Consider the following 11,061-nt stretch of genomic DNA (forward strand, 5'->3'; position numbering starts at 1 on the left):
TCACAGGAGGCCAAATACATAAAAACAGTATTGATTCACTAACAACAAAAGTGAGCGGGTTCTGGGTACAGAGTGCTGCGCCGCTAGGACAATTTGAAACAAGCCAATCAGAGCTCAGCCTCAAGTCACATGCTTTTCAAAAGTTTACGGACCTACATACACACTGGTTTGTCCAAGTGAATGAAACACAGTTTAGTAACAGTGGAATACTACGACTAAACGATTTTATTTCGTTATTAAAATATAATATTATTGTTAATAGAATTCTTTTTGGCTAACTTTAATGGGGTGGCGCCCCAGCGCCCCCTATTGACCGGCCGCCACTGTTTCTGCCTTTCTGTTTAACCAGCATGCTGTCCAAAAACAGGAGCTATATCATACCAGGCCTCGTCTAAACAGAAGACTCTGTGCTTTAATACGCTAGTCTCAGGTGCAGCAGGTGGCAGTACCGAGCGCAGTGCATGCTGGGTGATGTAGTTGTCATAGGACGACACTGTTACTGGAAAGAGATGCCCTCTGGTGGCTGTTTTGCGGGTGTAACACATCCAGATAGGTTACATACGTGCATGTTTCTGGTGCGACATTAACTCCAGTGAGGAGCAGCAGGAAGTCCAGCGCCACTGTCTGACAGTCTGATGTCGCTATGAATTACAATTCTGACTGGAAATACGATAAAAACTATGGAATGCCATTTAATGACAATATTAAATCTAAAATATAGATAATATTAGTAATTAATTAGATTGCATTGAACAACAAATTAATTAATTAATTAATTAATTAAGTATCGACCCTTAAAACATAAATATTATGATTACATGTCTTTAATTAAATGTCTTGTGGCTTCGAGAGTAAGTGTCAATGCAACATGACAGAATGTGCTGTATTATTATGAAACTTATGAACTCTTAAAATTGATCTGGAATAGTTTAATAATCCGTGAAAGTATTTCCTTGCGTAATGTAACCACAAGGTGGCAGCACAAAGAAGAGGAAAAAGACTGCGTTCATGTTTTAAATATTCCAAAAGGAGAATCTCCAACATACTACAGCATAATAAACTTTAATTACTTTTATACTCACTTTATTATTAGGTTCATTTTGTGTCTGTATCATGTATAATGTGACTTTCATCTGTAAGACATGTACATGTAAACAAATCAGACATCATGAGAACATTGTGTGATGAAGTGAGCAAAAGAATTGTTTATGAAAAAAATAAAATCGGGAAGAATTAATCCATTACAAAAAAATCTCAGGAAATCCTAGAGGAATTCCCGTGATTTTTTAAAATCCTAGATCAGTTATTTTTATGTGCTGCCAAATCATTCATGTGGAAACTAAAGTTAAATTAAATCACATTTGCAGTGATTGTGATAATTATGTCCAGCACTATTCATGCAGTAATATATTACAATAACTAATATGTTATTATATGTTTTTAAATTTTCCTTTGCTTTTGTGTTGAATTCATAAACTCAAATTCATTTTCTTCATTCAAACTAATTTATTTAATTCAAATTAATTCAACTTGGAGGAGAACATGACATCAGCGACCAGCTACATCGACAAGTGCATCGATGATGGGGTCATCTCCAAGACCATCACCACACGCTTCAATCAGAGACCGTAGGTGTGTATGCCGCTGAAGACCAGAGACTCCGCCTTCAGAGCAGGTGAAAAAATGCCAAACTGTCCCGAGCCATCAGAGAGGTAAAGCCCAGAGAATCACAGCCACTTCCAGGACAACAGCAGTGCATGTGGCAGGGCATCCAGCTCATCACTAACTACAGCATCGCCTGCCTGTGAAAGAGATGGCCTTCCTTCCAGATGCACTGATTGACGTCTACGCTTGGTTTGAGGCACAGACCCACATGCCAGTAAGAAGACCATTCCTCCTCTCGGCAATGGATGATGTGATGAGAACTCTACAAAGTTAAGCCATTTACGTCTGCTCAACCAGACAACATTCCTTGTAGCGTGCTCAGGGACTGTGCAGAACAGCTGGTGGGATGTCCTCACTGACATCTTCAACATTTCCCTGAGTAGTGCCTTAAGACCACTACCATTGTCCCAGTGCTGAAGAAGTCTACTGCGTCCTGCCTCAATGACGATCGTCCCGTCACACTCACACCCATCATCTTAAAGTGCTTCCAGAAGCTCGTCATGAGGCACAACAAAACCCAGCTACCACCCTCACTGTGTACCCCATGCAGTTTATGTATTGTTCCTACTGCCCCACAGATTATGCCATTGCCTCCATCTGCCCCTCACCCACCTTGCTTGCACAGTGCTGTTTATCTAATTAATATTAGTTAAATTAATAAAGATATTTTTTGTTAACAAAAGTGATCATAAAAGGAGAATAAGTGGTTATTTTCATTTGCATATTTATGCTTTATTAACTTTGTCATGTAAATAATAATAATAATAATAATAATAATAATAATAATAATAATAATAAAAAGCTTTAATGTTTTCCACTTACCTATACACGTTCTATAAAGCTAAAGTCTTTGACACCCTATGAAGTGCACTGTAATTGGTTTCATGTGACCCTATAAGACACAAAAAGATAACGGAACAAGAGATCAGTCAGGTCACATGTTATGTGTTACACCCTGGTCCTGGATGAAGTAACGACATTATGCTCCAGTGTACATGAGCTATATAGATATGTACATGAGTTATATTGTTGGTGTCACATGAAAATTTTTCAGCTTGTTTTTCAGTTCAGGTGAAAGTCTCTGAATGGTTTAAGGTGGTAAAGACACTGACAGACTTCTTCAGGACAGGAAGTGGAGTGTTTGAAGTATGTGGGGATAAGTGACTGTTCCAGGGAGAGGTTGAATTACCCCCCTGAACACTGGTGCTGCTGCTGAGTGCAGGCTGTAAGGAGCTGATCTGAGGTGCTGTGTGGGGATGTGGTAGCTCAGTGGTTCAGGTGTTGGACTACTGCTCAGATGTGAGATTGAATCCCAGCTCCTTCAAGCTTTCCCTTCTGGGCCCTTGAACAAGGCCTTTAACCCTTTGTTGTGTTATTTTGGCGTGGACCTTGCTGCCAGTTTGCTCCAATTAAACAGATCAATTTATGTTAAGATGTCCATGTTGCATACAAAAGACTTGTCTATAACATTACTTGTATGTTCCTCATTTTTCTTCTTCTACTACTTTTTCTTCTTCTTCTTGAACAGGTGCCAATTTGATGCCATAATCTGTTCTCATTTCAGCACTGGGTGGCTGCAAAATAAAACAAAAGACAGCTTTACTTTTAAATATTCCAGTGTTATACAATCTAAACAATGGAACGAAAAACATATTGAGCTATTATGAAGGAAATGTCTGCCTTTCTTAATTTAGTCTTGAACTGATAAAATAATCTGGAATAGTTTAATAAACCGTGAAAGTATATCGTTGCCGAATTTAACCACAAGGTGGCAGCACAAAGAAGAGTGAGTAGACTGCATTCATGTTTTGAATCAACACACTACAGCATAATAAACATGAATTACTTTTATTCCCATTTATTATTAGGTTCATTTTGTGTCTGTATCATGTGTAATGTGACTTAAACTGTGAGACATCTGTAAGACATGTACATGATCATGTGAACATTGTGTGATGACGTGAGTAAAAGAATTGTTTATGAACAAAATAAAATCGGGAAGAATTGATCCATTAAAAAAAAAACACAGGAAAATGATCATGTCAGAAATGAAAAATGACTGTATTGTGTGAAAATAAATTAAAAATCATATATGAAAACAATAGGAAATGAACATGTAAAAAATAATATTGTAAAAAAAAACCCTCACATGACAAGCCACAACGTGTGAAATGTGTGACATTTAGCGCGTGGGTTTCTCTAAGAACCACTTACAAATGACACACGTGTCTATCAAGAACGCTAGAGATGATGTGCCACGTTTCCGGTTTTTCCAGGTACATCACTGTTAATGTAACACAAGACAGTGATTTCCACATACAGAAAATCAGTCCGGTGTGAAACACAACACTGCCATCGCTGCATGTTGCTCCGGTTCACTGTTTCCATGCTGCTTTTAATTCCTGTGGAAAATCTCGTAATTTCGACAAGAGTGCACTTCAGTTCTACGCCAGTGGGTGGAGCTCCACGTCCCTGTCTGCAGCCTCTGACTTTCTGAGTTGGGGGCGTGGCTATAAATGAAACAATGATATCACAATAACACAAATGTTTCTCACTGTTTTTCTTCCTGAACGAAAGCACTCGAACACACACCGTGTCATAATCACACCTCTGTAATTATACACAGAAATTTTAAAGGAAGACCTGAAAGCAGAATTACTTTTTATTATGACAGACCACGCCCACATGAAGCAAACCTGCATGGAAAGAAACTTGCTTGCTGTCATGAGCACATGGGGTGTTCACCAGGTTCCAGTGACATTCAACTCAAGATCACGAGTTGAGTTGCATAATCTCGTTCAGCAAAATGAACTAATCACTTTTTTTGAAGAAGTTATCAGTTTTATGATAAATCCTAAATATTATTCAACATCACATTAGTATTATTGACTGTAAGATACCGATCCAAGAAGCGCTCACGTGATGAACGAACGAACGACTCAGGCTGAAGACTCTGGAGATGGACTCATTCCTGTTTCCAGTACAGACGGCACAGCCGAAGCTTATGAGTCTGGCACGTGATGAAGGAACGACTCAGGAGAAGGAGAGGGATTATCCAAAGAGATATATATGAAATGAACGTCTCACACATTCAGTTTTCAGTTGCCATGAGGCAGGGACTCGACTCACCCTGACTGAAATGTCACTCCGTTATACTGTTAGATTTCAGACTGGAAAAGTCACACTGGACAAACTGTTCCAAATTGTTTTTTGTGTTTTTTTTATTATGAAGCTGCTGATAATTTAAAGGGCGAGGCTTTGGGTGCAGCTCTGGATTTGTGACCTGCTAATGGGTGAGTGGGAGTGAGTGCTATTAATCATAAATATCATGAAACAGCACTTTTGCTGTTACTGTTACTATGACCTGTGTATACTGTACTGTACAGAATATAACATGTTTATAGAAACACTGGTGGAAAATGTGGAAACTCATTCAGTATTATTAGCTAAAATATTGGTTGAAGTCATCAGGAGCTGTGAAGAATGCATGAAGCCACATCTTATTATGCATTCGGACTGGATCATGGACGTCATTATAATCATGATCACATGTTTGCACTCAGAAGAATTCCGTCCAAAGCTCAATTTTAAAAAGTCATGAATTACTTTCTGGAAAATGACAGAGTATATAGTGAGTATAGCACAGCACTTGTGTGTGATGTTTTTTTTTTTTTTTAAATATTAAATGCTTTGTATGTAGTGACATTATCACTGTTCTAACAATAACAGTATAATACTTATAATATTCCAAATATTTCAACTGCAGTGTTAAAGACGGAGGGAAATCCCAAACCTCAGGCTCAAATGGTAAAATGGGGAATTTTACAAAACTTTGCAGAGTAATTTAAGTCTTTTAAATTCCCCATTCCCCAAATATACTGGGTTTTAAGAGTTTAAGAGTCAAATTTAAGAGTTACTCTGCAACTCTTAAGGTTTGTGTGATTTGTTTTTTTTGCCACCAAAAAAGAGAGCATTAGTTTAGCCTCTATTTCCTGTCCTGAGTGTGGGAAGAAGTGACATAACCAATCAACTGAAGATTTTCATTTTATAAAAGCTTTAAATCTGTTTATTTGATTTTGTCAAATAAAGTTAAATGAAGTTTGCAAAACTTTTGCATATTGAAGAATATGCTGATTTAAAGATGCAAATGTAAATATGCAAATTTAGATTTTTTTTTTTGCTGAAAGTGTGTTTTTTTGTATAGTATTTTTGAATTGTATTCACACTATATAGCCAAAAGTACGTCCACCCCTGACCATTACACCTATATGTCTTTGTTGAACATCTCATTCCAGATTTCTTCTCCTCTCTTTGCTATTATAATCAGCTCTGTGAAGGCTTTCCACCAGATATTGGATTGTTTCTGTGTGGGTTTATGTTCATTCATCTACAAGAGCATTAGTGAGAACAGACACTGATGTTGAGCCAGGAGACTCCAGTTCCAGAGGTGTTCAGTGGGGTTGAGTCAAAGTCCGCCTCTGCATTTGTGTGTTTTTAAGAGAACAGACATTAGAGATTAGACACAAGAATTTATTATACATTTATAGTTATTTTATTAATAATTCAAATTTTAGGGGAAATCATACACAGTACGACATGTAGTGAAATGCTTTTTATGACTGTCTTACATAAAAAAGAAAGAGTAAAAAAGAAAATTTAAAGTGTGGACATGAAAAATAGGGGATATAGTTAAGAATATACAGGGAAAAGTAGGGAAAATTAAATGGTGGAAATCACAAACGAAAATAACTTGAAAGTCAAGTGTCAGATATGTATATGCAAATATATGTCTATGTATATATATGTGTGTGTGTAGTATCAATATAGCAGTAAATATTATAAATAATGAAAAATAAAATAAAATAAAAATAATAATAATAAAAATAGTAATAATATAATATATAATGTATACAAATATAAAACTGCTATATAAACTAAATATAAAAAAACAAACAAACAGCAAAAAAACAAAACAAATACAAAAACAAAAATATAATACACTAATATAATACAGTACAATATATATATATATATATATATATAGTATATGTGAAAAATGGAACAATATAAATAAATATATATGTGTAGAATCTATAATATATAGAAGATACAGTATATGCATATATGTAGATAAAAAGGTCAACTTTGAAATGGTGTAGCAAATGAATACAGTATGTACAGTGTGCATATGTAAGATAAATATATAAATATATTTGTAGATTTATATATAAGGCTAATATAAATGTCCAACTGAACAGGGAGTAAAGTGTGAGTGCAGTGTGCACACGAAGATGTACAGAGAAGATGTACAGTGAGAGTGTCATTGTGTGTACAGAGTAGTGCAGAGTACAAAGTAGTGCAATTATTGCATGTGCAACAATCAGCTGAGGTAGAATGTCATGTCGTGTGGGGGTAAGACCAGAAAGTCCAGATTCTAGGTGTTCTGGTTGAGGGCCCAAATGGCCTGCGGGAAGAAGCTCCTCCTCATTCTCTCTGAGTTCACCTTCAAGGAACGGAAACGTTTCCCTGACCTCAACAGAGAGAAGAGTCCATTGTTGGGATGGCTGAGGTCCTTCATAATCTTCCTGGCCTTGGTCCAGCACCGCTTGCTGTATATGGTGTCCAGGTCAGGAAGCTCATTGCGGATGGTACGCTTGGCCGATCGCACCACCCTCTGGAGAGCTTGCCTGTCCTGTTTGGTGCTGTTCCCAAACCAGGCTGTGATACTTCCCATCAGGATGCTCTCAATGGTGCAGGTGTAGCACCTTTAGCACCTTTGAGGGCAGTTTAAAGTCCTTCAGGCGTCTGAGATGATAAAGACGCTGCTGGGCCTTCTTCACCAGGGTGTTAACGTGACAGGACCATGTCAGGTCCTGTGTGATGTAGACACCTAGGTACCGGAAACTGTCCACTCTGTCCTCTGGGGTCCCGTCGATAGTGAGGGGCTGGTAATTCCTCTCCTGCTTTGTGCTAAAGTCCACTATCAGCTCCTTAGTCTTGCTGACGTTCAGGAGGAGAGTGTTGACTCGGCACCATGTCTCCAGGTTTTTAATCTCCTCTAGGTAGGCCGTCATTATTGGAGATCAGGCCCACCACCACAGTATCGTCCGCAAACTTCACGATGTTGGTGGAGCTGAGGGATGGGCTAAGGCCCAGGATCTCCAACTTGGTGGTGAGTATGGAGGGAATTATGGTGTTAAACGCTGAACTGTAGTCGACAAACAGCATTTTGACATAATTCCCCCTTCTGCTGTCCAGATGGCTCAGGGCTGCGTGATGGAGGTGTGTGATGGCGTCCTCAGTAGATCGGTTAGGATGGTACGCGAACTGTAGCGGGTCCAGGGTGTCAGGTAAGGAAGAAGTGATGAAGTCTCTGATGAGTCTTTCGAAGCACTTCATCACCACTGAGGTCAGGGCCACTGGGCGGTAGTCGTTCAGGCAGGCGGGCTGGGGTTTCTTGGGGACAGGAACAATGGTGGACCGTTTGAAGCACGTCGGGATTGTAGACTGTTCCAGGGAGAGGTTGAAGATCTCAGTGAACACTGGAGCAAGCTGGTCAGCACAGGCCTTCAGGACCCGACCCGTGATGCCATCTGGTCCTGCTGCCTTCCTGGTATTCACTCTCCTGAATGCCTTTCTCACATTGTGCTCCGAGATGATGAACATGCTGTCCTCCCTGGCATGCTCCTTGTGTGTGCTGCCTGTAGCGCTGTTAGCACTGCTAACCCCGTTAGCGCTGTGAGCTGCAGCCTTGAAGCGAGCATAAAAGTTGTGTTATAAACAGTTTGTGTAATCTGTTCTGTGCAAAAATGTTAAAATATCTTGGATTAAAAAGACGTTTTAGAATGAGAATTACATTAAGTGAATAATCTGCTTATAATAATTTTCATTGGATCTAACTAATTTGCATTTGCGGATTTTTTGCAAACCTGCAAAATCCTAGCAAAATCCTGCAAAAGTCTTTATGGCTAATTTGATGGGCATTTATACATTTTCATGCTTTTAATGCGAAATTATTAAGAAGAAGATTTAGTATATTAATTTAGTAATATAAATATAAAAGTAAAATCAAGAAAATATCAATATAAATAAAATATAATAGGGCCTCTGGGGACCGGAATCCTGAAGGAACATGAGGTTTTGGTCAGATATGAAGCTCAGTGAAGTCTCCGTGGGATCTGCCTTTCCTGGAAGGATGTTAGAAGAAAGAAAAGACATTGTGAAAGTAAAGTCCATAATCCTGTAGAATTAAACTGGGCGTTATAATGAGTTATGTTGTAACAGACATGCCGGCCCCAGCTGCACTTCTGCGCTCTTGCTCCCCTGATTACTAATCACGCCACCTGCACCCAATTACCTGGCGCCTATTTAAAGCCATCACTCACCAGTGTCTGTGGCGAGTATTAAGACTGTGTAGTTCATGTTTATTTCAGTCTGTCTACCTGCTTGCTTGCTTTTGTCATATTCTAAGTTAAGTTTTGCCTACTTGGCCTTACTGCCAGTTTTCTGATTTACGCTCTGCCTTTTTGTCTGCCTGAGTTAAAGTGGCATTCCACTTTCTCTCTGCCTCTGGGGTCTTCTTGTTACATATGTAGGGCATTAAGTATTTTATTCGATGTTTGAATATGTTTCAATGAATATCATGATTGCACTTTTCTGTAAACAAACCATTAAAACTAGGATTTTTATTTAAATGTGTGATGCAACTTTTTTGGTGAAAAATTACTTGATTTGGTAAAACTGCAAATTCCTCTGAATATCACAGAGGTTTCTTTATTTTTTGTTCATTTCTATGATCACAAAATCCTAAAGGGGCGAAATAGAGTGATCATATTTCAATGCAGTGGCGGAGCGTCAGGGTCAGTAAGTCCTTCTCTGCTGGCCTAAACAGCAGTGATCTGAATCACTGACTTGCATTTTAATATATTTAATATATTTTTCCATGAATGTGTATTAAATTATTCCCAATAGTCTATTCTCTACATTTCATAGCTTTTCTCTCGGTTGTGCTGCTTCCAGTAGTGTATATTTATGAGAAGAGTATTTATCCAATCATATTTCAGACAGTGGATGACATCATGTGTTGCCAGGGAGAAAGAAATCTGCATTAAAGCCTTCAGAATCAATAGTGCAGGCGCCCGGAGCTTAAAATAAGTGGCAATGAAATTGTTGCATTAACCAATCAGATTTGGAGTTGGCTTCACTGGGGCCATCTAGCAGGCATACGATTACGTCAGCAATTTCCCGTCCTTTGATTGGATAATTGAAGCAGTCAGAGGCAGCAAACCGCACAAACTAAATAAAATATATATACTTTAACTCACAGTGGCTGACAGAGGAGAAGAAATGGATTTGGTTGCGGACATCCTTACAAATACATTTTGAAGGCGGACTGTAATAAAATGGACTATTCCTTGTGAGGTGTGAAATACTGTAATTTCTTTTTTACTTTGCTATTTAACGGTTGATTAGTATCTATGGCGTCATAATGATGGTAGGTGTAGGAGTGAAACGCATGGCCCGTCACTATTTCGACGTGTGAAGCAAACACCAAACACACCTCACTCTATAGCAGCCCCATGTGAGAGCATTAACAACATGGATGTTTTATTAAACACACTGGTCCGAAAAAAACAAACAAACTAGCAAGCAGAATAAAGCTATTTTTCTTTCTGTTCATCATGATTTCAAGGACTGCTTCCTATAAGAGTAGCTACAGAGGAACATCATGAGCTTCAGGCTGAAGGGATTTTATAGCATTAAAGTTATATATTTGTGTTCTGCTGTCCGTGAATGAAGATAAGCAAAAAATCAATGTTACATTGATTCTGGACAGCACCAGGCCCAGAAGAACTAGCAGAAAATACCTTATGGTAAAATTCTGTAAATTGACACAATTTCTGTTTTGTAACACGTGAGATCTCATCACCTGCCCACTTCTCAACTCTCCTCCTGCCGGCACACCCGATCCAGCTCATAACCTGATTTTCCAGTTGCATAAGTGAGTTTTGTAGTATTGCACAAGCGCTACACAACAACTAAATGATCAATATAATAAAGATAACAAAAGATCATTTTAAAAAAGGTCAGTGAAGTGACAGCAGTGTGCTTCATTAGATGTAGTTCATGAACCAGTTGAGGAACACTACACTACACTGCACTCACTACATTAAATAGAGTTATGTTAGGTGTGAACTTTGGTGACCTACGACCACAACCACGACCTGAGCAATGCTTTTATAAGTTTACATACTGTATCATATTAAAGTAACACAAAGCTGAGGCAATGTAAGAACATGGGGATAAGGGAAAAGGCTATAGGTGCTTGGAATATGGGGACTTAGGAAATAGGATGGTTATGAAAATATAAGGTGCTAGAAACTTTGAGAATATCGA

Source organism: Hemibagrus wyckioides, linkage group LG05, assembly GCF_019097595.1.
Source record: "Hemibagrus wyckioides isolate EC202008001 linkage group LG05, SWU_Hwy_1.0, whole genome shotgun sequence".
NCBI classification, from domain to species: domain Eukaryota; kingdom Metazoa; phylum Chordata; class Actinopteri; order Siluriformes; family Bagridae; genus Hemibagrus; species Hemibagrus wyckioides.